Below are 27952 nucleotides of genomic sequence, written 5' to 3'. Positions count from 1 at the left end.
TTCCAGCCATTTCTAACATTCCTCGTCTATCTCTTGGTAGTAGAATGAGGCCTGGGTCTATGGGGATGGAGTGGGTACCAGGGACAGTTTCATGGGCCTGTGATGTGTGTTTCTCACACAGGGCCCCGTGCTCAAGAGGACTTCATGCTTGGTTTTATGTTTCACTGCCGTCCTGTCATCTTGAAATTCTTCATTTTACCTTTGAACTTCCACTTTGTAAGTGAAGTCCAAAGGGACAGTGGAGCATGCTCGTGAGGCAGAGATACACGCAACCGGCCACCCCATTTATATAGTGTTCACCATGCTCCATGAGCACAGAATTCTGGTAGGCCTGCCATGCATGGGACTCAGCAAGACTCAGAGTAAGTACAGGCTATGTGTGTTCTATTTACAAATGAGTAGTCAGGGGTATGGAAATTCCCAAGAGGCCAAGCTTTCCATTCCAGCCAGAACTTGCTGCAAATGGAGAAAATGGACAGCAACAGGTTCAGAAACACAAAACTAAAGGATTCTATTATAACCTTTCGTACTGATATTCTTTGCCTGTATTAGCCAACCATTTATGTTGAAAATGATGACATACAAAGAAAGAAAAAGGTCATTTTTCCTTTCAGTCCTTTCAACTTTTTCATCAGAAAGCCAAAGGTAAAAGTGAAACAAAAACAGCTGAGCTACTTTTGTGCAGGATTTCCCGTTCTGATAAGAACAAAATACATATGCATGTGCAGGCTAAGAGATACGCTGGGTGTAATTTTGTTGATTTCACGTAGGAGTTAAACACCATTATAGTTGCATTTTTAGTTTTTTTAAAATTGACACATAATTGCACATATTCATGAGGTACATGGTGATGTGTCAACGCATGCAATGGATAGTGATTGGATCAGGGTAATTAGCATATCCATCATCGCAAACCTTTACCATTTCTTTGTGTTGAGAACATTCAATATCTTCCTTCTAGGTATTTAAAACTATGTAATATGTTATTATCCATGATAGCCATCCTATAGTGCTATTGAACACTGGAACTTATTCCTCCCATCCAGCTGTAATTTTGTATCCTTTAAGATATCTTTTGCTATCCTCCTTACCACATCCTTCCCAGTCTTTAGTATCTTCTGTTCTACTTTTTACTTCTATGAGATCAACTTTTTTTTAGCTTCCACATATGAGTGAGGACATTCAATGCTTAACTTTCTGTTTCTGGCTTATTTTGCTTAACATAATGTCCTCCTATTCCACCCATGTTGCTTCAAATGAAAGGTTTTCATTCTTTTTTATGGCTGAATAGTATTCCATTGTGCATATATAATATTATTTATTCATCTGTTGTTGGATACCTGGATTGATTCTACATCTTGGCTACTGTGAATAGTGCTGCAATATACATGAGGGTGCAGATATTTCTTTGATATACTATTTTCCTTTCCTTTGGATAAATTCCTAGTGGTGGGATCGCTGGATCTCATGGTAGTTCTACTTGTGATTTTTTTGAGGAGTCTCCATACTGTTCTTTATAGTGGATGTACTAGTTTATTTTCTTACTAACAGTGTATAGGAGTTCCCTTTCCTCTGCATCCTCATCAGCATTGGTTGTTTTTTGTCTTTTTGCTAATAGCCCTCCTAACTGGGGCAAGATGACATCTCATAGTGGTTTTGATTTGCATTTCTCTGACGATTACTGATGTTGAACATTTCCTCATATATTTGTTGGCCATTTGTATGTCTCCTTTTGATAAATGTCTGTTCAGATCATTTGCCCATTTTAAAAATTGGATTGTTCTTTTTTTTACTGTTTTTGCTTGAGTTCCTTGTATATTCTGGATATTAATCCCCTGTAGGGTAGTTTACAAATATTTTCTCTCATTCTGTAGGTTGTTTTTTCACTCTGTTGATTGTTTCCTTTACTGTGCAGAAGTTTTTTAGTTTGTATTGACAACTGGCATTGCACAATATAAAGATGAATGTTAAATTTATGGCAACAATTTAAAGTTTTAATTTTTCTTGGCAGAGTGACATTCAATAGCAAAAAAATAAAAAATAAAAAAAAAAATCATGACAAGTTGAAAGAGACCATGGGATAAAAGAAAAAGCACTTTTTCTACACTTTTTGAACAAAGAGTTCCACACTTTTATGTTGTACTGGGTCCTGATAATTATGTAACTGGCTTTGGTGGGGGCCATTGGAAGTCAACTATGAACAAAAGTGTCCCCTTCCCTGACCCCCACTTACTTACCCTCTCACAAGCTCCAAGAAGCCTGGCCTGAGGGACCACAGGCCCACAGCCTCCCAAGAGCCGAGAGTCACTTTTGGTAGCGACATGATCCAACGGCAGAAAATGCCGGGGCTCCAGCTCTACCACCGCCAGAATCCTGACTGACTGTTTCCAGACGGCCCAGCCTGCAGTCAGAGAATGATAATGAGCAGTTCCCTTCTGAGGATGAGCTAAGTACGGGCAGGAAGGGTAATCATTAACAGCTCTCTTGTGGATACACTAGGGCCAGCAAAAATGTCTGCAGACAAGTAATTTGACTGGGCGTGTTTTGACAGTAAACTCAAACCAGACAGAAGGTGGGGAGGGATGGGAAGGGAGAAGCCATGAACTCTACTGGAGAAAATAACTGGGTTCCTTCATTCTCCTTACCCCAAGAGGAGAGCTGCAGAGAGCAATCACCCGCATGGAGATAGTGTGGGCTAATGGTTAAAACCCTGGACAATGTCAGGCTCTGGGAACTGTAGCTCAGCTCTGCTGCTGACTGGCTGAGTGACTCTGGGCAGTTCTAGCAGCCTTGTTGAGTCTCTGTTCTTACCCTCATCACGTTCTCATAAGCCTGAATCTATCCATATGCTTAGGATGCAGTGATTGGAAGAAGAACTCAGGCTTCAGCCACCACTTTCCTGCCTTATCTTAGAGTGGAAGGTTACCAGGTTAGCAGTCCTAAGTTTGGGCATAAATGGGTGAACGTGCCAGTAAGATCCATCAGTCTGAGGAGATGAGCCCTCCCCCAGGCACGGGCAGAAATAGGTCAGGCCTGAAAGGCAGACCCGTCAGGCACCTGCTGTAATTCCTGAAAACCTTAAGCTCGTTTCATTTTGAGCTCTAGCTGTCTGGACTAATTATCCACTTTTAGAAATCCACAGATTAGCAAGTGTGGTAAGATATGTTGCTCAGGCCTAATATGGTCAGTCACCAGGGAACTGAAGAATGTAAGCTAATATTTTCCATCATAGTTACTGACAGGTGGTATTCGTGTCAGACAGCTCTGAACCTTCACTCTTAAGAGCAGGGTTGCCTCTCCCCACTTTGCAGAGGCCTTGGTTTCCTGTGGAATCCAGAGCATCCCTTTAGCTTGTGTTTTTTATTGATTTCTTGCTGGAGATATTATTTTCAAATTACAGATTTAAACCTCATAGACCAGAATCTATCCATCCACTAGTGTTAACCAAGCAGCTACTCTGCATCAGAAACTTACTCTTTTCAGGACAATGGCTTACAGAGAAGAAGTCTGAAATGGCCTCTGTCATAAAACAGTGTTTCTCAATTTTTTTTTTATTATCCTCACTTAAGGAGAAAAGTTAAATTTTATTTAAATTCTCCCCCCAAAACAGAAATTAAGTACTAAGGAATAAAATTTAGGCAGGTAGGGTTGAGTTTCAGAGGACCACAAACCAGTGTACTAAGATTTTTTTCTTTTAATACTTCTTGAGAACCAGTTCTCACCATCTTGGGAAGAATATCCATCATCTCCAGTGAGAAAGCATCTCACACAGGACCCATTGGCCTGATCTGGTTGGGAGAGATAGGAGAAGGGGCAGAATAGCAGGATGATAAAAGCCCCAAAGTTTGGAATCAGATTTCCAGGGCTTTATTTGGCATAAATGCTTCCTGCCCTCAATTTCTCCACTTGTAAAATAGTCTGATAATGGTTCATTCCTCACAGGGTTACATAAGGATTAAGTAAGATAATACTCACATAGTACTTAGTAAAATACTTGGCATGAAGTAAGCACTACAAATCATACTTTGAATAACTGATAGTTTGGGGCCAAAATCTATATTAGTTATCTATTGCCACATAACGAGTTGCCTAAACTTAGCAGTTCAAAACAGCAAACATGATCTCACACAGTTTCTAAGGATAGGAAATCCTGGACCAACTCAGCTTTGTGGTACAATACAGCATCTCTCTCCTGAGATTGCAGTCAAATGTAATTGCCTTGGAGACCATTGTCTTAGCACTGCTACTCTACATTTTAAGTGACAATAGAAACAGCACATCCAAATGCAGCATAACCTCCATAAAGACATTGAAGAGGACCTTAATTGTTGTATAGGTTGGTGCAAAAGTAATTGTGGTTTTGTCATTACTTTAACGGCAAAAACTGCAATTACTTTTGCACCAACCTAATACGTTCTATTACATGGTATGTTATATCTTGTTGTTTGAGAACCTGCTGGAGAAAAGTACAAGAAATGGCTGTGCTTTTCTAATTTGTCACTTTAGGATGCTCTGAATTATGTCATAATCAGATTTTGCTTTTTACATTGGCATCTAGAAAGGAATTGTACAGGAACTTATCATATATTTGTGTATTAGTTTCATGTCTGGCTTTACCTCATGTCCCTTTCCTTTTATCCTCTCTTTTTCACTCTGTCCTTCTTCAAAGTTCTTGTTTTATTTTATACATTCTCATAAACTTTCTTAAAATCTTTTCAGAACAAGAGAACTAATAAGTATAAGCAAAATAAGCTACAGTATAATTATGTATATATGTATATTAAAATGTGGTTAATCTAAGAATACATTTTAAGAAATAGTCAACTATGAAATAGAAATAAACAACATCATTTAAAATGGCATAAAAATGTGAGCAAGTTGGGGCAAATTTAACAACATATGTGCAATATCTGTACATCAGAAACTATAAAGCATTGCTGAGAGAAAATTAAAAAGACAGGATCAGGCCGGGCGCGGTGGCTCACGCCTGTAATCTCAGCACTTTGGGAGGTCGAGGCAGGCGGATCACGAGGTCAGGAGATCGAGACCATCCTGGCTAACACGGTGAAACCCCGTTTCTACTAAAAATACAAAAAATTAGCCGGGCGTGGTAGTGGACACCTGTAGTCCCAGCTACTCGGGAAGCTGAGACGGGAGAACAGAGAACAGTGTGAGCCTGGGAGGTGGAGCTTGCAGTGAGCCGAGATCGTGCCACTGCACTCTAGCCTGGGCAACACAGTGAGATTCCTTATCAAAAAAAAAGGGATAAGAAGCCTCAATATTATTAAGATAACAACTATGCCAAAATTGATAGAAAGATTCCACACAATCCCAACCAAAATTATGAGAATTTTTTTTAGAAATTGATTTGCTGATTCTTTTATATTAAAATGCAGAGAACAGAGAATAGCTAAAGAATTTTGAAAAATAAAAAAACTGGAGGACATGTACTTCTTGATTTCAATATTTACTCTAAAGCTACAGTAGCTAATGCAGTGTGGTATTTGGTGCAAAAGTAGAAATATCAATGAACAAAATATAATGGAAAGTCTAGAAATGAATACAAATATAAGTATCCAATTGATTTTGAGTAAAATTACCAAGATAATTCACTGGGGAAGAGTACTTTCAATAAATGGTGCTGGAACAATTGGGTAGCCATATGTCAATAGACAGAAAGATCAATCAGTCTCAACTGTTACTTTACATCAGAGTTAAAATTAACTCAAAATGGATCTAGAACTGAAAAAAAGAGCTAAAACTCAAATTTGAGGGAAAAAAAGAGTAAAAAGATTTGTGACCTTAGGTTAGGCAAAGCTTTCTTAAAGTACAAAAAGCACAAATCATGTAAGAAAATACACTGATATGTTGGACTTCATCATGGTTTAAAACTTGTGCTCTTCTAAAAACACTGTTAAGAAAATAAAGCAAAAAAAAAAAAAAAAAGAAAAGAAAAGAAAGCAAACCACAGGCTTTTTTTTTTTTTTTTTTTTTTTTTTTTTTTTTTTTTTTTGGTGACACACACATTGCTGGCAGGAATTTAAAATGGTTCAGCCACTTTGGAAAATAGTCAGTTTCTTATAAAGTTAAGCATACACTCATCATTCGACATACATTTGACTCAGTAATTCCTCTTCTAGGTATCTGCCCAAGAGATATGAAAACATATATACACACAAACACATGGATGTTTAAGGCAACTTTATTGTTAATAGCCCAAATCTAGAAACGACCAAATGTCGTCCAACTGGTGAATGGATGAGCAAATGGTGAGAATGAAGACAGAGTGCAGGGCAAGCCTAAGGTGTGCTCCACATCCTTTCTAGAGGTTCTTGGAGGGATTAAGCCCCAGCTGTCCTCAGTAGGAGCCCACTCTTCCGCTCGCCTTGCACTGGCCTCCTCTGCTTCCTTGTCTCACCCCTCTCTCTCCTCCCAGCACATCCTGGATCACTCCCAAATAAGCTCCTTGCATTTAGACCCTTGTCTCAGAATCTGGGATGATTCAGACCAAGACAGTTCCACTTGGGTGGAGGTTTTGGTTTGGTTTCAAAGCAGTCTTTGACCCCTAACTATCCCTAAGGGAAATATGTGATTAGGATTACCCAGTAACTTTTCCAATGGTGTGTGGCTTTGACCACAATAAAGACTGAAGTGCCAAGGTGACAAGTGGGAGCAGTGTTTTGCAGACTTTGCTCTGAACAGAAATCTGTCACTGTAACTAGGACTTTGGAACCCTTCCCTGTTACCCCTGTACATGTAACATTAGACATGTTAATACTAAAACTGGGAAGAAATCAAGCTATTCATTTCACCCTCTCCTTGAGAAAAATGGTCTTGTCTTTTGCTGGGTATAATTATAGGCAGCTTTCTGCTTAAGTATCTCAAATTTGTTAAGCATCTACTATGTAGCTGACACTCTACTAGGCACTGCGACCAAGAGGTGAACGAGGAGGAGATGAACTAGCAGGTGAGACAAATAGACAAAATCAAAACATGCAGCATGAAGAGAGGCATGGAGTATCGCCCTAAGTATGAAAGGGATGTCTCGGGACTCCTAAGAGATGCTTAAACTGAGCTTCGAAGGGCTAATAGGCACTCATCAAGTGGAGAAAAGAAAGGAAGGGCATTTAGGGCTGAGGAAATAACGTGTACAAAGGCACAGAGTGCCTCAGAGCATGGTGCATTCAGCAAGTTCTGCAGGATGGTTAGAGGGCAGAGCTTTTATGATCCACAGATGGGGACATGAATGGCGGTACAGATGGGGCGGGCTACTGCTACCCAGACTTTGCCTCAGAAGCAATCCTGTGCACATGGGTGGCATGGTATTCACCAAGGTAAACATGTGAATTTCCCCAAACCGGAAATCCAGCTCAACTCTCAGCCTTGGCTGAAGCGGTGTGAAGAGGTTATTTCCCTTACCAAGAGCCAGGAACAGTATGAGGAGCCAGGGGTCACATTCTTAGGACTGAAGACGCTTGGAAACACATACATCCCTGCTACCACTTCTCTGTACAGACTTTCTCAGTGGCTTTCCCTAAGGAAAGGCAGGTGGAGACTTCACTTCACACTCTGGATCCACTTGTACCGTGCAAGTCTTTGCCGTATGGCCTCACCTGTACCGCTCAAGAAACTGTGGCTCTCTTACTTTCCTCCACAGAGAAGGAGACTGTCTTCAAAGGTCTTTAGAGATTTCCAAACAGTGACAGGGTCTTGGTTGCCTGTTTCCTGAGCTGTCAAGCAACACCCTTTGGTCTTCACGGGGAGGACCGTAAAAAAGACTCACTCGTTGCTGTCCATCTCCCATCTCCTTCTGACACCGTCAATGGTTTTTGCCAGATGGCCCTTATACGTTTTACGAGCTCACAGGCAGTTTTGCGTGCCAAAGTGCTTGGATTTAGTACTTATGGAGTTAAGGAGATTATCTCCTAAATGCCAACAATAGGCGAACACCAGAACTACACAATCAGATTCCTGGACATTAGTGTGGCTTCTTCACGGGGCTCCAGCAAGGTTGCCAGTCCTCAAACCTGACATTGTCTCCAAATCAAAAGATGTTCGCACACACTTCGCTTGTGCACTAAGCAACAATATGCCAGATGGAAGCCAGAGCTTCATTAGCCACAAACCTTGCCACTACCTCTGTTTGGACTTTGAAAATTATAAAGGAGCTTCCGGGCTGTTTCTCTTGGCACTCAGAGGTAGAAGTGAGGTTTCGAGACACTGGAAGTGAGCACCTTGTTTCCCAGCTTCTCTGCTCAAAAAGGTAGATGCCAATGGAAAAGATGCTTTTTTTTTCTTTCCTCCCTCTTTCCTTCCTTGTCTTCCTTCCAGGAGCTGATCGTGACATTCAGGAGTATGAAGACAGGCAAGACTTGATCCTGGGCTCAAGAAACTTGCAGGTTCTTCATGGAGAAAGTGTAGACAAAAGCACCAAAGGGGCCTACTGCCCTGCTGCTCAAAGTGTGGAGGCCAAGAGCATCACCTGAATGCTGCTAGAAATGCAGAAACTCTGCCCCAACTCACACCTCCTGAATCAGAGCTCAGTGTGCTAACCAGGTCTTCAGGTGACGCATGTGGACCCTAAAGCTGAAGCTTGGTTTTGTACCCTTAAAGCTGCAAGATATGCTCCCTAAAGCACACGGGCTGGAAGTGCAATGAGTAGTTCTGGAATAAAGGAGCTCAAAGCAGGTTCTATGGAAATAGTACCCAGTTTTGACAAGAGCTTGACATAAACCAAGTGAGCAGAGAAGAGACTGAAGAAATAGTCTGTACAGAAAGTGAGTGGGACGGTAAAATCAAGTGAAAAGAGAGCTCGGGAGCTAAGGGAAAGAAACAATCCAGGTTCTAGTCCCAGAATTTGTCTTTATTATTCCCTAACCATTTGACATTGGACAAGAATCTCCATTTTCAACAGTAAAATGGGGATCATGCTACCTGCCCTGCTGACCTCATAAGGTCCCCAGAGTTTCTGATTCCGCAGATCTGGGTTGAAGCTCAAAAACTTACATTTCTAATATTTTCCCATTGTTGTCCATGCTGCTGATCTGGGAACTACACTTTGAGAACCAGAGGTCTAGGATGCACAAGAGAAAAAGAAACATTTAGGCTGGGCCGGTGGCTCACACCTGTAATTCCAGCACTTTGGGAGGCCGAGGCGGGTGGATCACCTGAGGTCGAGAGTTCGAGACCAGCCTGACCAACATGGAGAAACCCCATCTCTACTAAAAATACCAAATTAGCCGGGTGTGGTAGCGCATGCCTGTAATCCCAGCTACTCGGGAGGCTGAGGCAAGAGAAGCACTTTAACCAGGGAGGCGGAGGTTGCCGTGAGCCGAGATCGCGCCATTGCACTCCAGCCTGGGCAACAAGAGTGAAACTCCATTTCAAAAAAAAAAAAAAAACCCAAAAAAACCTAAAAAAACAAAAAACAAAAAAAGAGAAACATGTATTGAAGCCAGGAACATTTATGACAGCCTGGTTTTCTTTATTTCCTGAGATGGAGTCTTGCTCTGTTGCCCAGGTTTGAGTGCAGTAGCGAAATCTCGGCTCTTTGCAACTTCTAACTTCTGGGTTCAAGGGATTCTCCTGCCTCAGCTTCCCCAGTAGCTGGGACCACAGGTGCCTGCTACCATGCCCGGTTAATTTTTGTATTTTTGTTTGATTTTTTTCTGTCTGTTTGTTTTTCTTGAGACGGAGTCTTACACTGTCACCCGGGCTGGAGTGCAATGTTGTGGGCTGGAATGCAATGTTGTGATCTCCGCTCACTGCAACCTCTGCCTCTCAGGTTCAAGCAATTCTCCTGCCTCAGCCTCCTGAGTAGCTGGGATTAAAGGTGCCGGCCACCACACCCGACTAATTTTTTGTATTTTTAGTAGAGACGGGGTTTCACCATATTGACCACGCTGGTCTCAAACTCCTGACCCCTCGTGATCCACCTGCCTTGGCCTCCCAAAGTGCTGGGATTACAGGCATGAGCCACCACACCCAGAAAATTTTGTATTTTTAGTAGAGACAGGGTTTCATCATGTTGGCCAGACTGGTCTCAAACTCCTGACCTCAGGTGATCCACCCACCTCAGCCTCCCAAAGTACTAGAATTACAGGTGTGAGCTATCGTGCCTGGCCTGATTTTCTATTTCTAAATGCTTCTTCCAGTAGTCCTGCACCCTGAGACCAAGGCCTTGGAAGGTGACCACTTTAGTGCTCCAAGGCAGATGTGTGGCTTCTTAATCAAGGAAGCTATGTCTGGGAGGGGACAAGGAGCCCTCCTGGGCAATGAAGCAAGTTGGAAGCAACTGGTGACCACTCTTTAAATGACAACTTCATCCCTAGGGTCCAGTTAAATCTCAGCTAGTCCAGGGACTAACACCCCAAAGACCTACACAGCCCAAGTGAATCTAGGGTTTGAAGTCAAATCTTCAACACCCACCTATAGGAAAAACAACTCAGAAAATACTTTCCAGATATTTTTTTTTTGAGATGACATCACATCAATCAGAAATGTAGAACAATAGATGAATTCCAGCCTTTCTTTTGTAAACATTTATTGAGCACCAACTCTATGCCAGACACAAGTTTGGAATGCTTCACCATGATGTAATCTTGAAATAACTTCCTGACAAAGAGTAAATCACCATACCATGGCATCTCAATTCTCTTCACAAGTTCCTCTTTGCTTTCTTCTCATTTGTATTATTCATTCTTTCTTTCATTCATTCAGCATCTGAGGCTGTGTTCTAAATTTGGGGCATGCACACAGATGATTAAGACCCTGTCATTGTCTATGAGAAGGTCTATAGAACAGCAGGGGAGATGAGGCACGCAATGAATAATTATAGTGCAACCTAGGAAATAAGTGGTTTAGGAGGGTTACAGATAAAATGTCAGGGGAGTTTTGAGGCAGGAGAGATTACTACCAGCTGTGGGTTTCATCAGTTCATGGGGAAGAGTCTGGGATCAAATCTGGCAGAGGGAATTGAGTTCTCACTCCCCTTCTCTGAATCAACAATAGCACAACTAAGTTTTCTGAACAAGGCCAGCAGGAGAGCCAAGGGGAGATGCTATGGGATCTCTGAGGTGTCAACTTTTCTGGCTGGAAACCTCTGTGGCCACAGTGCCTTTGCCCAAGTTTTTGTCCTACGTTCAGGAAGAATGAGGTAGGCAGACAACTGAAGGATGAACAAGAATTTTTTTTAGTGGTAGAACAGTTCAGAGGGGTGGGTAGCTCCTCTCTGTAGGCAGGTCGTCAAGTCAAGTGTTCAGCTCTTAGCAGAGAGGAGGCCCAGGAGAGGGTGGCTCCTCTCCACACGCAAGTCATTCCAGCGTCTCTGCAGGTCTCTAAAGCTCCCAGCATAGGGTAGCTGCTCTCTGCAGCTGGTTGTCCCATCATCTCCAGCTATCAGCAGAGAGGGTACTCCCGAAGACGCCCTCCCTGGCCAGAAGGTGGGGCCTTACCGGGACCCGGCTCCTTCCAGCCAGGAATCAATCTGCCCCCTGCTGTCATTCATGGCCCCGGGGCTCAACCCCAATTCCCCAGGGAGATCAGAGCAGGCTCTGAGAGGAGAGAGAGGCCAGGCAGTGGGAGCAGATACTGCAGAGCTTGCAGGGACGCAGGGTCAGGGAGAGGGTAAGGTGTGGGGGACGGGTCCTTCCTGAGGACCCAAGGGTGCAGGCTGCAGAGATGCCTGGTCCTGCGCCGCAGCTGCACCAGGGAGCTCTTTCCTTGCCAATCTGGAAGGGGCAGGGCTCCTGCTTATCCCTGGTTCCTTCCTGCTTCCTGGAGCAGGAGGCCCAGAGCACCTGGGAAGGCAGATCCTGCCTGTTCCTGGCTCCCCCAAGAGCACAGGGAGGCTCTGATCCACAGCTGTAGTTTGGGCGGCTTACTCCCTAGAGCAGGAGGCCCTGGGTTTGCAGCTGCAGTTTGGGCGGCTGCAATGGCACAGGAAGCTCCCATCCCAACTCAGAAGGGCAGGGCTCCCACTGGCTCCACGGAGCGTGCAGCCCCAGACATACTTCCCTGCTACAGCCGGCATGATGGCAGCAGCCACTGCCATCAGAGCTACAGATGGGGGCCGCTGTTGTAATATTCCCAAAGAATCTGATTTCAAATCCTCTCTAGGTTAATGTAATGGGACATATTTTCTGGATCTCTTGCAAAGAAATGAAGATCACATGCCTGGTTCCTTGTACCTATTCAGAACCTACTAGGAAATGACTAATACCATGTTTTGTATGGGATAACAGCAGTCTTTCTATCTGGAGTGCATTGAGCCAGGCCATCTGGGGTCTTCTTTTCCATTGACCATCAGGTATGTGATGGTCAAGATCTGAGACCTGGGAAAAGGTTCTGGGCTTCTGCTGAGGAAAAAGACGTGGTCTCTAGTGTCACAGACCTGGTTCATGTTTCAGTGTTTCACTCATTAACTTATTCAAAAGCCATTTGTTGAATACCTGCTAGGTACTGTCCAGAGCCCAGGTGTGGGAACACAGCAGTGAACTAGAAAGTGAAGGTCATTATGACTTTTTATCTCTATCAGTGTTTCTTTGATCTTACGCTTCCTAGAGCCCTAGTTCTCAAAGTGCCATTCCCAGACCAGCAGCATTAACAGAAATGGGGAAATATTAGAAATTTTCTAACATTTGGCCCTGGCCCAGACCTGCCGAATCAGAAACTCTGGAGATGGGCTCAGACTTTACATACATTCACATTTTTTTTTTTTTTTTGAGGCGGAGTCTCGCTCTGCGTACAGTGACACGATCTCAGCTCAGTGCAACACTTGCCTCCCGGGTTCAAGCAATTCTCCCGTCTCAGCTTCCCAAGTAGCTAGGACTACAGGCACCCGCCACCATGACCAACTAATTTTTGTATTTTTGTAGCAGCAGGGGGTCACCAGATTGGTCAGGCTGGTCTCGAACTCCTGACCTCAGGTGATCCACCCACCTCAGCCTCCCAAAGTGTTTGGATTACAGGCATGAACCACCACGCCCAGCCTATTCACATTTTTTATTGCTCAACAGCTTGTATTTCGTAGTGGGCAGGTAGAAAATAAACAAGAAAACAAATAAATAACTATAAAATGTTAAATGATGGTGACTACTCTGGAGACGAGAGAGTAGAATAATGTTACAGAGAATGATCTGGAAGGTAAAGAGGCAGGTGTGGGCTCCTGAGCTAGATAGAGAAGGCCCCCCAAGGAAGGGACATTGCAAATGAACCCTGAATGAAGACAAGAAGCCAGGTGAAGGCCAGAAATTCCTCACTGTGACCTCAAGAAATTTGACTGTTTTGAGTCTCAGTCTTCTTACCCTTGAAACGAAGACAGTGTTACTGACTTCACATGGTTGTTATAAAAATCAAAAGGCACAGAAACTACAAAGCATTTGGTTTTATGCCCTCTGAGTCCTCACGTCCCTTTCTCTCTTTCCTTCCCCCTGAAACCAAACTTGGAGACTAGGTCATGACTCAGTCCTACCTCCTTGGAGGTGCCTCCTTAGTACCTGCCCCAGGACCTTTGATGCTCTGAGTCCTCCTTCGGCTTCAGACAGACTCTACATTCCCCAGAGGTCAGGAATGCAGTTGCCATCTGGCATTCAAGCAGATATCAGAAACTATTCCGACTATATAGGTTCACATCGCAATCCCTAGAAAAGACAGAATCCAGAATATGCCAAATTGGTCTTCATCTCTCTTTGATGACAGATAAGCTTGCTGGGAGATCCCCGCTAATGCCCTTTGTACATATACTTTTTAAGTTAAAAACAGATTTTTCATTCAGGGTTACAAAATGCACTGCTTTTGAGATAAATGGCATGTGTTTAACTGCACAGATCCTTCACAGACAGCTCCTATTTTTCTGTCGACTGTCTTTCCCAGGAACCTTGACTCACTTGTGTTATAGCAGGAGAGGTTAATTAGTACCAACAGATGGGGGCATTTTTCTAAGGTTGATAAAATGTTCCCAGGTAGGATGTCTTGCTGTCATTAGGGCCCTCAATAGAGACCAAACTTAGGTTCCAGGGTCTTCTCTCAACTCAGGAATGAATCCATACATGACTGAAGAGGTGAGGGTGAGGGTGGAGGTAAGGAGAAAGACCACCCAGGGCCAAGGATGTTTCTGTTCTTGGCGGAGCTGTGGTTGCAGAAAAGAAGGAGGCAGACACTCTGGGAACTTACATATGAGGTAGGATTTCTGACCCTGGAGCACCGGTTGAGCTAACTCCACAGGTAAATGGAAGACACAAGTGTGAGCTTGGAAAACAAGAGAGGGCTGCTGTGAGAAACCAGTGTTCAGGGGCAGTATAGGATTGAGTTTCAGAACTTCATCCCACTGCTTGGGCTGAAATCTCAAGTACCTGCTGCCTACCAGATGTGTGGCCTTCCTTAGGCACGTTATTGAAAACTCCAGACTCCCATGAGGTGCAAAGGCCTTGCCTGAATGCTCTGCTAAGAGGCTTGATCACACACTAGCCTGGCTCCTGCCTACACTGAGTCATGTCTGTAAGGGTGACCACAACCGTCATGTTGAGTCTTCGCTCAAGAAAACTCAGTGCTGCTAAACCACCAATGTCCCAACCATTTTCAGTAATTTTCTATCTTTACTCACTTCCTGTAATTTTTCCATTTCTCTGTAGGCCCCTGCTCCCTATATTGGTTCTCTCTTTTTTTCTCTGTCTCTCTCTGTAGTCCTTTTTTCCCCCTTTTAAAAACCTCAGTCATGACCGGGCGCGGTGGCTCATGCCTGTAATCCCAACACTTTGGGAGGCCGAGGCGGGAGGATCATGAGGTCAAGAGATTGAGACCATCCTGGCCAACATGACAAAACCCTGCCTCTACTAAAAATACATAAATTAGCTGGGCATGGTGGCACGACCCCGTAGTCCCAACTACTTGGGAGGCTGGGGCAAGAAAATCGATTGAACCCAGGAGGCGGAGGTTGCAGTGAGCCGAGAGGGTGCCACTGCACTCCAGTCTGGCGACAGAGCGAGACTCTGTCAAAAAAACAAAACAAAACAAAAAAACCCCTCAGTCATCTTTTTCTTTGGTGGAGTTGAGCTCAATTCATATTAGAGTCTCTGTCCCCTACTGCAATCATCTGAATAAAATATGTCTTTCTGTCTTTCATATGTGGCCAGGCTATTTTCCTTTGATGATATTAACCATTGCAGAATGACTTTCCTCCTCTGAAACATGGATCTCATTATAGCATGTACGTCATGAAGAGAAATAAGCTCTGTAATGCAATGTCCACAAAATATGTAGCCCATGTTCTAAGTACTACTCAATACATGTTAGCTGAGATGATTGTGTTAGCTGTTATTACAGCAAAGGCAGTCATCTTGCCTGGAAAGATGATGGCATTACTTGAGTGTGGTTCGATCCCTTGTCAGACCTGGCTCAGAAAAGCCTCATGAATGCCGGTCTGCAATTGACAAGGTGTCTGGGAGGTGGAAGAGAGGAGCGTTTTGAGGTTCTTTATCTCACACGGCCTCCTCTGTGCCGAGCTAGCTGGCCTTCTCTGCTATTCCTCATAGAAAGCAGCTCTTCTGCCAGAATGCTGAGATAACACAGAGAAATGACAGCTGCAGGAGGAGGAAGTGATTACATCCTATGTCCCTGTCCAGAGGTCGAATGTCCTTACCACTCCTCAGAAGAGGCAGGAGCTTATTGACCTAACAATTTAAATCATTTGCAATTAAGGATGAAAGCTTTCTTCCCTTAACTGCTCAGCTGGTGAAGTATGAGGTGAAAACTCGGCTGGCTGAGGGGACAACGACTCTACTTTCCAATAACGAATGACCCTAGGACCAACAGACTTCGGCGTCTTCAAACCCAGGGGGACTAAGCCTCAGCAGGTTCAATAAATGGGTCTTCACAGTCCTGTTCAGGGCTGGCAGAGAGATAAAAGGGTGAAGGGTTCCATTTCATCATTCAAAAGATCCATAGGAGACTGATGGTCCCTCCCTCTAGAAAGCAGAAGGTGGGTGGAAATATGACGGTCACGTGGGTCATTTGTGAGGGAGAGGTGACTTTTACTCAGGAAGCCGGAAACTCAGAAAAGACATCCTGTGACGGGCCTGGAGTCCCCACCCCTTGCCAGGCTGACATGCGTGGGAAGAACAATGTAGGCAGGAAAACGTGCTTTCTAAATGGGCTCTCTAAATTCCTGCCTTTCCCTGATGGACTGGTTTTCAAAGTGCGGTCCCGGTACCAGCAGCATCAACATCATCTGAGAACTTGTTAGAAATGCCAAGTCCAGGACCCCATCCTGGAGCTATTGAATCAGAAATTCTAGGGGTGAGACCCAGGTAAGATGTTTAAAGGGTTTCCAGGTGATGCATTTGCACACCCAAGTTTGACAATCCCTGCTGTAAGAGATTAGGGTCCATTCTCAGCATTTGAATTCTTCTTTATTTTTCCTATGATGGTTAAAATTTCTAAAAGTAGTCAATCAGTCTCAAGTTCCTATCAATTCAACAAGAGGAATAGATTCCTGTTAAAGTAGGACTCCTAAGGATGTTGGGGAAAGATGAAAGCCAGGCGTGCACCTCACTGACTCCCAGTTCCTCTTCATGGTCACTGCTGCGTGGTCAGTACAGCCTTAGTGTTCAGCCTCAGGAGGGTCCAGAGAAGAAAGAAGCCAGTGTCCAGCACCCCAGGGCTGAGCTGATATAATATCGCCACTCTTTCATCTCAGGTCCTGGCCACTCCAAGCTGTTTTATTTTATTTTATTATATTTTTATTTTTTTTTAAGTTTATTGTATGATTTTTACAGACCTGGAAGGCTGAGTCTGAAATGATCTCTGACCACTCCCCTCATTGCTCCCTTTAAGAGGACGACACAGCTCCCTTCTGAATGCTGAGAACCAACGGAGGGTTCTTGAAGGCAGCTGGTGCCCGGTCTTCAGGTGAGAGAGGAAAGAATGAAACTGGCTGTTACTATACAAACCTAATTAGCATCCAAAGAAGGCAAGGAAGAGGACAGACATTGAGTTGCAGTGCCCATCTCTCTCGTTGAGGTATTTCACCAATATCCTTTTGGGCTTCAAAACCTTTTATTACATTAGGCTAAGTGAAATAAGACACAAGAGGATAGGTTCTATGAGATTCCACTTCTCTGTGAGACCTAGAATACTCAAATTCATAGAGACAGAATATAGAACAGTGACTACTGGCAACCGGAGGAAGGAGGAAATGAGGAGTTAGTACTTAATGGAGACAGTTTCAATTGGGGATGAGAAGCAGCTCCGGAGACGGATGGCAATGGTTGCACAAGGGTGTGAATGTACTTAATGTTACTGAATTGTACACTTAAAATGGTTAAAATGACATCTTTTATTTGTACATTTTATCCCAATTGAAAATCAGTAAATTAAAAACCCTTCATTGCCCTTGGACATGGCCTGACGTTAAGTCCCAGACCTTTTCCTAGCTCCACAGGCCCTGCGTGCTCTGCAGGCCTCTCGAGCCACATCTCAAGAACCACATGCTCCTCTAGAACAGTCACTGCAGCCTTCTTTCAACTCCTTGAGAGCGCCATGACGCTCCTGCCCAAGGACCTTAACCCTTTCCTGTTTAACTGGCTGTCACTCTTCTTTGAGATTGTACCATAGGCGTTTGTGCCTTGGGGACACCTTCCCTTATTATCTCTCTCAACCACAAGCCTGGGATCAACCCTCCATCTTGTTTAATACTGTTCCCCTGGGGCTGAGCACAGGGTCTGCTCCCAAATAGAAACTTGGTAAAATATGTACTGAATGAGTAAATCAGGAAATTGAGAAATAGGGCCATATCCCTCTCATTCCTGGATAAGAACCCACTGGTCTGGGAAGTGTGATTCAAGGCCAGAAATTCTCAAAGTTTCTGGCATTGGGACTTTACACTCTGAAAAATTATTGAGGACCTCAAAAAGCCATTGTTCATGGCATTATGTCTACTGATATTTATCACATTAGAACTAAAAACTGAAAAATTTTTTAAATGCAAGAATATACAGTGACACACTGCATTAACGCCAGAGGAATAACATCATCACACTTTATTAGCCTCTAGAAAGTTCCGCTGTAGACTCACGAGAGATGAGAGTGAAGTAGGAAAATGACTTCTCAGTAGTATTATAAAAACAGCTTTAACCTCAAGACTCTAAAAGGGTTTCAGGAAGCCCCAGGGGTCCCCAGACCACACTTTGAAAATAGCCGTTCCACGCATTTGAAACGGCAAGTGCCTTGCTTGTGGTAGTGTGCTTACGGGGACTAAGTGCTTGAGTTGGGCTTTCTAGAGGCATGCAGGCCTGAGACAATGCAGTGTGTGCTACAGGAGTCTACCCTTTTCCTCAATTTCACTTCCCACCGTTTCACCTTCCAAGCTTTCAGTTACCCATGGTCAACCGTGGTCTGAAAATATTAAATGAAAAATTCCAGAAATAAACAATTGACAAGTTTTCTTTTTTTTTTTTTTTTCTTTTTTTGAGACGGAGTCTCACTCTGTCACCCTGGCTGGAGCACAGTGGCAGATCTCCGCTCACTCCAACCTCCAACTCCTGAATTCAAGTGATTCTCCTGCCTCAGCCTCCCGAGTAGCTGGGATTACAGGTGCCCACCACCACACCCAGCTAATTTTTGTATTTTTAGTAGAGACAGAGTTTCACCAAGTTGGCTGGGCTGGTCTTGAACTCCTGACCTCAGATGATCCACCCACCTCAGCCTCCCAAAGTGCTGGGATTGCAGGCGTGATCCACTGCGCCCGGCCAACTGACAAGTTTTCAGTTGCACTCCATGCTGAGTAGTGTGATAAAATCTCTCATCATCCCTCTCCATCCAGCCCAGGATGTGAATTATTCTTTTGTCCAAGGCATGCACGCCGTAGATGCTCCCTGCATGTAAGTCAAATAGTAGCTGTCTTGGTGACCACACTTTAAAAATCAAAGTATAGGCCGGGCGCCCTAGCTCAAGCCTGTGATTCCAGCACTTGGGAGGCCGAGACGGGCGGATCACGAGGTCAGGAGATCAAGACAATCCTGGCTAACACGGTGAAACCCCGTCTCTACTAAAAAATACAAAAAACTAGCCGGGCGAGGTAGCGGGCGCCTGTAGTCCCAGCTAATGTAGTCCCAGCTACTCGGGAAGCTGAGGCAGGAGAATGGCGTAAACCTGGGAGGCGGAGCTTGCAGTGAGCTGAGATTGCACCACTGCACTCCAGCCTGGGCGACAGAGCGAGACTCCGTCTCAAAAAAAAAGAAAAAAAAAATCAAGTAAAAGAAGGTTCAGTGCTATTTGAGGCTTCAGGAATTCACCAGGGGTCTTAGAATGCGTCCTCCATGGATAAGGGGGGGACTACTATACTAGCAATACAGAAACTGGTATGACTGTTGCTGAACTGTATTGTGTCAAGGGTGAGAGTATAGAAGATCAACACATCCAACTGGTGCTTATTGAGTACTTTCCATGTTCCAAGTATAGTTCTAGGCACTGGAAACATAAAGATACATACCACACAGTTCCTCTTTTTGTTTCCGCAAAGGTAGCTTCTGAAATAAGCAGAAGGGCTTCTAGAAACATGACAAGGGTGCTTCCTCAAACAACCCCTCTTTACTCTCATGGAATAATTTCACATAAAGGGATTATCTACAAATACACTTCATGAGATCTGAAGAGTGGAATACGGTCATGCAGCGGTTAACAACAGAGATAGGCTCTGAGACATGCATCGCTGGGCAATTTCATTGTTGCACGCACATCATACAGTGACTCACACAAACCTCGATGGTATAGCTTACTACACACCTAGCTTCTGTGGTCTAGCCTGTTTCTCCTAGGCTACAAACCTGTGCAGCATGTGACTGTACTGAATACTAAAGACAAGTGAAACACAACGGTAAGTATTTCTGCAGTATCTAGATATATCTAAACACAGAAAAGGTAAAGTGTTGTCCTACACCATTACGATACCTGCAACGTTAGTAGGCCTAGGAATTTTCAGGTCCATTATAATCTTATGGGAGCACCATCGTGTATATGGTCCACCATTGATTAAAATATCATTATGTAGTATCTGATGGTACAGTTTTGCATCAGAAGTCAGCCTTGCAGAGTCACCGGCTATGTGGGACCAGGACTTTTTCAGCCTGGCTGGTTGAAGATGTTGAAGGAGACAGAATCACAGTAAAGCTGATGATTTTCGCCAGATATATACATGAACATTCTAACCCAAGTACAGACATCTGTTCCCAAAGGAGTATGGTTAGCAGATAGAAGGTGTATGGTTCCCAAAGGACTATGGCAGATTTTGATGCAGCCTCTCCTTCCTTCTCGCTAAAATACCCAGGAAGATGAAGAAATTTAAACATTCTAAATAATGTTAACAAAATGAGACAACTTAATGCCAGAATCGAATGGGAACGGACACAGGTAGAGCTGTTTTGGGTTAAAAACCTATCCTAACTTCCACCAACAATAAGGAGAGAAGGTGCTTCACAACTGTCCTACCACCCCTTCCATCATCTTTTCTTGACTCAGAGCCCACCTGGAGATTCTGTAACCACTCAAAAATAGACTTCCCTCTCTGTCCTATAGTTCTTCTCTCTATTCCTGCCATATGAGTTCAAATTAGTTGAATCTCTAGGATGTCAGTTGAGTAAAATGTTTCTGAAAGCCTATCCTTTGATCCAACAATACTGCTTCCAGGTCTTTATCACTAAAATACAATCAAAGTTGTGTAAAAGTATCTAGTTTCAACATAGTTCTAAAAACATCCCGGCCAGGCGCTGTGGCTCATGCCTGTAATCCCAGCACTTTGGGAGGCCAAGGTGGGAGGAACACAAGGTCAGGAGTTTGAGACCAGTCTGGCCAACATAGTGAAACCCCATCTCTACTAAAACTACAAAAAATTAGCCGGGTGTCGTGGTGTGCACCTGTAATCCCAGATACTTGGGAGGATGAGGCAGGAGAATTGTGTGAACTGGGGAGGCAGAGGTTGTAGTGAGCCGAGATTGCCCCACTGCACTCCAGCCCGGGTGACAGAATGAGACTTCATCTCAAAAAAAAAAAAAAAAAAAAAAAAAAAATTTACTTTGGCTTGATTTTTACAGAGAAACAATATTTCCAATCTAGAGAATATTTTTGTACACCTACACAATGAAATAACATTTAACCATTAAAGATGGTACAGTAGATATATATATACTAACAAGAAAATATTTGAAAAAAGCAAATTACATGATATATGTCTAGTATAAGTTCAGTTTCTGCCATGACCCTCCCACCACCACCACCACCAAAGGTTAATCATCAAGGTACTAGTCGTCAAATAAGTAATCATAGAAGTTATTTCTGAACAATAGGATTATTTTTACCTTTACTTTTTATATATGTGTTTCTTTTCAAACAATAAAATGCTCACAATGAACATTATTGTCATTTAAAAATTATATTGCAAGTGGCAGGGATACCCAGTGTCATCATATCAGCAGACAAAAGCACCTTTCTAACTTGGCTGGGAAACAGGCAAATCCTAGCAACAGAAAAGCCCAAGGTAGGAGGGCAGACTCCGAGAGCGCCCAGCCTACTACCGGCAGAGCTTTGTTCCACCGGGAGCACGACATAGCCCATCAAGGCTCCAGACTGATGCTGACTGATCTGGAAATCAAATCTCCTCTCAACTGCATCCTCTGGGGATAGTTCAGACATCCCCATTTAAACAGATTACATAAAAGGGCTGCTGGAGGCCTGACACGGGCTGACACATGAATCTTCAGCACCCAAGAAACAGGCAAGAAAAGGTACATTTTCAGATCAGGGGGAGGGTGTCCATTTGAAAGAAGGGAAACTGGAGAGAAAAGAAAGCAGACATTCCCAGGAAGAAGGTATTCCAGGCTCTCTCAGGGGGTTGTGGAGACCCTGCTAACAGGCCCCCCATGGTCTGAGCTCCCCACTGAAAGAGGACACAGGACCATAGCCACCTGTTATTTCCAAGCTCTGTGCAGGGCTTTCTTGTAACTATCAAAGATTCAAGGAATGCAGCAATGTTCCCGTTATTATAAAGCTATCATCTGAATACTTGTGTCCTCCCACATTCATATATTGAAATCCTAACTCCCAAGGTGATAGTATTAGAAGGTGGGGACTTTGGGGGTGATTAAGTCATAAGAATGTAGCCCTAGTGAATAGAATTAGTGCTCTTATAAGAGGCATCCCACAAAGCTCCCTTCTGCCATGTGAAGACAAAGCAAAAAGACTGAGACCCAGGAATTTGGTCGCCACCATGCACTAAATCTGCTGGCACCTTGATCTAGGACTTCCAGCCTCCAGGATTATGAGGAAAAAAATACGTTGTTTACAAGCCATCCGGGCGTTGATATTCTGTTATTGCAGCCTGCATAGACTAAGAGATATACAGAGATAATTCTACACTTACATCCTACTCTAGTGTTTTCGAGGCTCATTTACATGGAGCCTTTTTCACCTGATTCTTGCAAAATTTACAGGAGAGAAGGGGCACAGGTTTCATCTTCTCAGCTTTTCAAATGGAAGACAGGAGGTGAGGCTGGAGGCAGGTGAGGAGTGGGAGAAAAAGCAGAGAACAAATGCCAACGTGCTGGGCATGTCCTCTGGGTTAGTTCTTTCCAGATTTCCCTCCTCTAAATCACAGACCCCGCAAGGCCGCTGCTCTAAAACTGGTCACAGAGGTGTGATGGAGGCTGGGAGATTTTCCTTAAGGTTCCCATACTTAGACCGTTGAATCCTGAGCTGGCCTTTCACACAGGATCACGTTGCCCCTACTGACTTACACTCAGTTACTTCATCCAGGCGCTCACTGAAACTGATCTCCATACTATCTTGTAAGATAAAGTTTGCATGTGAACGGTTTCTGCTCGTTTCCAGCATACTGTGCTCTCTAACATTTCCAATAACAGGTAAGTTTGTTACAAATGAGGTTTATCATTTTTTTTTCTGTTTGATTGTGTGAGGCAAAACCAGACAATTTCTGTAAGAGGTGATACTTTAAATGCCCCCCTCAAGAGGATGTGACCACTTGAAAATGACAAAGTGGGATTTCTGAACAACATGAGTGGTCAGACTGTGTTGCAAAGAAGGCCCTGGCTGGAAGAAAATTGGACATGAGCTGACAAATACTGTCTTGCCCAGAATCACAGGGGCTGGGGGGCAAAGTCAGCTGAGGGATTAGGATAGGGAAGGATGTGGGAGATGTCACATCATAAAAGCAACCAGACCCCTTAGACAAGGTGTGGCCCTACCCAGCTAATGCTGTTTGGTGTTTGCAACTGAAAGGGAAGAACTGTGTACATTTATATTGACAGGGACACATATTTAATGCACGTATAGAAACACAGGGGAAATGTGTCAGAAAGAGATAATATCAGAATACTATTATTGATGACTTTTATTTTCCTCTTCTTGATTATCTGTATTTTATCATAATAATTTATTCTCTTTGTTTTGTTTACCAAAATAGAGGGCCAGGCGCTGTGGCTCACGCCTGTAATCCCAGCACTTTCGGAGGCCGAGGCGGGCAGATCACGAAGTCAGGAGATCAAGACCATCCTGGCTAACATGGTGAAACCCCGCCTCTACTAAACATACAAACAAATTAGTGGGGCACGGTGGTGGGCACCTGTAGTCCCAGCTACTTGGGAGGCTGAGCAGGAGATTGGCGTGAACCCAGGAGGCAGAGCTTGCAGTGAGCTGAGATCGCGCCACTGCACTCCAGCCTGGGCAAGAGCGAGACTCCGTCTAAAAAAAAAAAAAAAAAAAAAAAAAAAAAAAAAAAAAAACAAAACCAAAGGAAAATAGAGGAAATTGCAAGGCAAGGCAGGCTGGCTTTCATAAACAGTGTGAAGCTTCCCCTGCTGTAGTCACAGAGGACAGAGGTGAGCTTCAGAAGAAATTCACTGTTTCTGATATTTCTGACCAAAGACATAGCCACAGAAAAGATTCCTATTTAGCCTCTCCTGTTCGTTTAAGGGAGCTAAGGCAGAAACGCAATTGTTGATTCCATGCTCCCGTCACGATGCAGGATCAACATCAGTACGTCCGTGAGTGACCCAGGTTTTCAGGAGGAGAGAAGCCCTCACTCCCTAGAGTACAGCCTAAGAAGCCCATGGTGCCAAGGCCCCTCTAGATTCTATTTCCAGGAAACTGCAGAGAGAAACTACTGAGAAAATGCAGAAATGGATTTGTGTTCTATGCAATGGCAATTAAACAGCTTTTTGTAACTTGCATTTTATCTTAGTCCTTTCGGACCGCTATAACAAAAATGTTATACACTGGCTTGGACAACAAACTTTTGTTTCTCACAGTTTAGGAAGCTGGAGGGTTCAAGATCAAACACTGGTATATTCAGTGTCTGGTGAGAGCCCCACTGCTGGTTCATAGATAGCTGTCTTCTTGCCGTGTCCTCATTTGGTAGCATGGGTGAGGGAGCTCTCCACGATCTCCTTTACTAGTATATGGCACTGATCTCACTCATGTGGGCTCCACGCTTACGACCTAATCAGTCACCTCCCAAAGGTCCCCCTTTCTAATACTATTACTTTGGAGGTTAGGATTTCAACATGTGAATTTTAGGGGGATGCAAACATTCAATCCTTCACACACTTTTTACCATTTTATTTGATGAGCTTAGCCAGAATGTGCACTACTTGGATACGACTTTAGATACATGTATGTATCTAAAGATACCCTTTTCCTGGGGGCATACATCTCAAGACCCACAGAAAATGCCTCAAACTGTAACCCTACATAGACTGTGATCAGATGAACCAGTTACTTGAACACAGCACTGCGATACCATGACAGTCAATCTGATAACCAAGGCGGCCACTGAGGACTACGGGGCGGGCAGCATAGGCAGCGTGGATCTGTTGGACAAAGGGATAGTTCACATCCCAGGCTGGGACTGGATGGAGTGGGGCGGTGCAAGGTTTTATCTCATGACTCAGAATGGTGCAAAATTTAACATTGATGAATTGTTTATTTCTGGAATTTTAAAAAATAGTTTCAGACTGCGGTTGAATGCAAGTCACTTAAACCACAGAATATGAAAGCTCTGATAAGGAGGGACTACTATATTTTTAAGTTCATAGTTATTTGACTCACAGTCCATTGAGCAATGTGTTCTTTTCTGTCAATAACATCAAGGTTTCAACATGATTTTCTCTGTGGTGCTCCTGGGACAGAATGACCACATTCCTGAGTCATGGCTGTTGGATCTGTTTCTCCAGTGACGGGACTGGGTCCATGCTGACTCATGGGACACCCACACCAGGCTCTCCCAGGGTCCAGGGCCATGCACCACAAGTACAGCTGGCCTGGAGGGCTGACGGTCATGGGTGGCCCTGGGGAATCGGCGGCTCTCCTGCAGCAGAACCAGCAAACTCCGTCTCATTAATACAAAGCCCTGAGTTAACCCTCTAGCCAAAGGTGTTTCTCATAAAGTCACTTTGCGTCTGATTCATCTCTTGGCTGGGTTGGAAGGTAAACTTCTCGGCATAGAGTCCCCAGAGGCCTTTTGTAATCACAGAAGAGAAATGTGACAGCCTGAACTGGGTAGAGAGGTCATGGTGAAAGAAAGGCTGGTGTCGTCAGCTCAGCACTGACAGACGCCCTCCCCTAGAGGACGGCACAGGCACAACTAGTTTTGCCTCCCTGGATTAGCTGTACTTACATTTTTTTCACCCTCTTCTCATAATTGCACAAAAGAGAGTCCCTAGAAATGTCACCTCAAGCCCCTTTGCTACCTCTTGTATGCACTGAAAATGCTGTTTATTGGGGTACAGTCTATGATAATGCTCAGTTATTGCAGAAAAGCTAATTCAGTAAAAGGATGGATAATGAATTATGATGCATAATGGGGTCCTAGGGGAATGGAGACAGGGGAGAACAGCCAGCTACCGAGAATTTCCTAATACATTAGATGTGACAGACTTCAGTTCTTATTACGGGGATGCTGAGAGACACCCCACTATCACTCATACTTCTGTCCCAGTGTGCAATGAGCCAATTTAATAAGTGTTGGCCAAATCAGCATGTCCTTTGACTCACACCTGATGTTTGGTGCTCCCACGGCTCTTGTTCCCCTCTCTGCTGTCGTACTTATTAGGCTAAATTACAGCTATTTTTAAATGTAATTAGCCCCTGCTCATGGACGGAAGTTAGCACCTGTAGCTTCTTTACTTTTACAAGCCCTGCAGCACAGAATACCATAACCAGCACATAGTAGGTGTTCAGAAACAAAAGCCCAAAAGTACTGACTGATTGGCTAAATTATATATGCAGGATTATATTCCCAACACAGCTGCTGTCAGCAGCTCCTCCACGAACCTCCCACAGCACAATGCTATTGCAATTTGATTTTTTATGCGCTCATACGTATGACAGCCATTCGTAAACTGTAAAGCTCCAGCGTACATGAGATGGCATTGCTCGCCCCCTTGCAGGGACACAAGACCCCGATGCAAGAGAGCTGCGACTTAAACTTTCATCCTAAAAGTAAACCACATATGGATTCGCTTCTTAGGTCCCTTGCTCTCTGAGTGTATAAAATTCCCCTTTGAGTCTCTTTTCCAGTTTTCTCTCCAAGTTACCAAGAGCTATCTGGGGAGCCACCTAGAAGGGCTTCCCCCTCTAAAGGAGCGGAGACCATTAGGCAGGCAATAATGAGCAATGAGAAACAGCTGCGCCTCAAGGTGTGTGATTCTTGATGTAATCTCCGTAACGAATATTTGTTTCAGTGGGAGTCTTTCTGGCCATCTAAGTCCTCTTCCCATGTTTGGAGAAATCCCCACCATGAGAATCATGGTGACACATAAGCCCATAAAGCCCCAGACAGCCCAGAGCCTTACATTCCACGATGATGCTCTCCCAGTACTTGGGATACCTGCGGCCCCCCAGGGTACTTTGACCAGGTGCTAGAGATGAGAGCACACAGGGAACCCAGAGGAGACTCTCCAGCAGAAGCAGTGGTAGCAGCTCCAGCCAATATTAGGTCTAGAAACAGCCATGTCAGCAGGAGCACACGGTGGCAGTGGCCGGTAGTGGCGTGCTCACCTGAGTCTCCTGGTGGCCTGCTGGGACTCTAGTTCTGGCCTCCCTCTGCACCCCACTGTTCTCCTATCCTGTTCCTGCATAGTTTTCCTCCCTTCCCCTAATTGCCAAGACTACTATAGAGATAACCTAAAATGTTTAAACAGGGGTTTAGAAAAGCCTCAGGGGCAGCATAAGAAATAAACCAGAGACGGATGCAGGCAACTGAGGGGCCAGGCTTACTGGAGACACAGGCTCTCAGGATCCCATGGTCCCTGTGCTATACCCAAGCAGAGCATCCAATAGACAGGAAGGCCCTGGCTTTTAATCATCCACTGTTGTCCTCTTTCTATTTCTGGCTTGCATATTATCCTCCATTTCAAGGGAGAAGTCCCATATCTGAAGATCTCTCTTTCCATCAGAGTAGTTAAATCTTTGTGGCCACCTCTGAGTATGTCTTTTGGAAAAGCAATTCTTGAGTCAAAAGATATTTGTATTTAGAAAGCTTTTGATGTATGTTGCCAAATTCCCCTCCAAAAGAGTACCAATTTACCAATTTACTCTTCTACTGGCAGTATATTAAAAGGCTGTCTCCCTCAATCCTAGCTAACACCAGGGATTATTGTTCTTTTGAATTTTGCCAGTTTGATGGCTTTAACACGGTATGTCATTGCTGTTTTAATTTGCACTTGTAAAAGTTACTTATGAAGTTCGCATTTTTTTCACGTTAATTGTCAATGAGTATTGTTTTTTGAATTGCCTATTTGGATTTTTGCTTTGTTTTATTTGCAGGTGTTGGCTTATGTTTCTCCTATTGTTACATTAAAAACGTTTAGCATATTGATAATTTCTTTCATTCCTACTATTTTTTGTCATAACATGCTTTATAACTTTTCATTTACTTTATATTTTAATA

At 44.0% G+C, this 27952-nt stretch overlaps 2 long non-coding RNA genes across 3 annotated transcripts in view; one reads left to right on the top strand and one right to left on the bottom strand.

The window, feature by feature from the left end:
• LOC139359444 (uncharacterized) overlaps positions 1-13540 on the bottom strand; it is a 39841-nt gene extending 26301 nt beyond the window's left edge. The window contains exon 1 of one of the 2 annotated variants that reach the window (XR_011615405.1): positions 13472-13540. This is a non-coding gene — a long non-coding RNA (uncharacterized lncRNA). Of the gene's footprint in view, positions 1-2237; positions 2398-13471 lie in introns of those variants that run through there. The other variant, XR_011615404.1, reaches the window with a different exon arrangement.
• LOC112425180 (uncharacterized) lies at positions 273-27952 on the top strand. Its single transcript, XR_003016231.2, has 3 exons — positions 273-362; positions 16773-16905; positions 25153-27952. It is a non-coding gene; the product is annotated as an uncharacterized lncRNA (long non-coding RNA).

Source organism: Macaca nemestrina, chromosome 17, assembly GCF_043159975.1.
Source record: "Macaca nemestrina isolate mMacNem1 chromosome 17, mMacNem.hap1, whole genome shotgun sequence".
Classification (NCBI taxonomy): domain Eukaryota; kingdom Metazoa; phylum Chordata; class Mammalia; order Primates; family Cercopithecidae; genus Macaca; species Macaca nemestrina.
The sequence above is the reverse complement of the archived record's forward strand: the minus strand, read 5'-3'. Positions and strand labels throughout refer to the sequence as shown.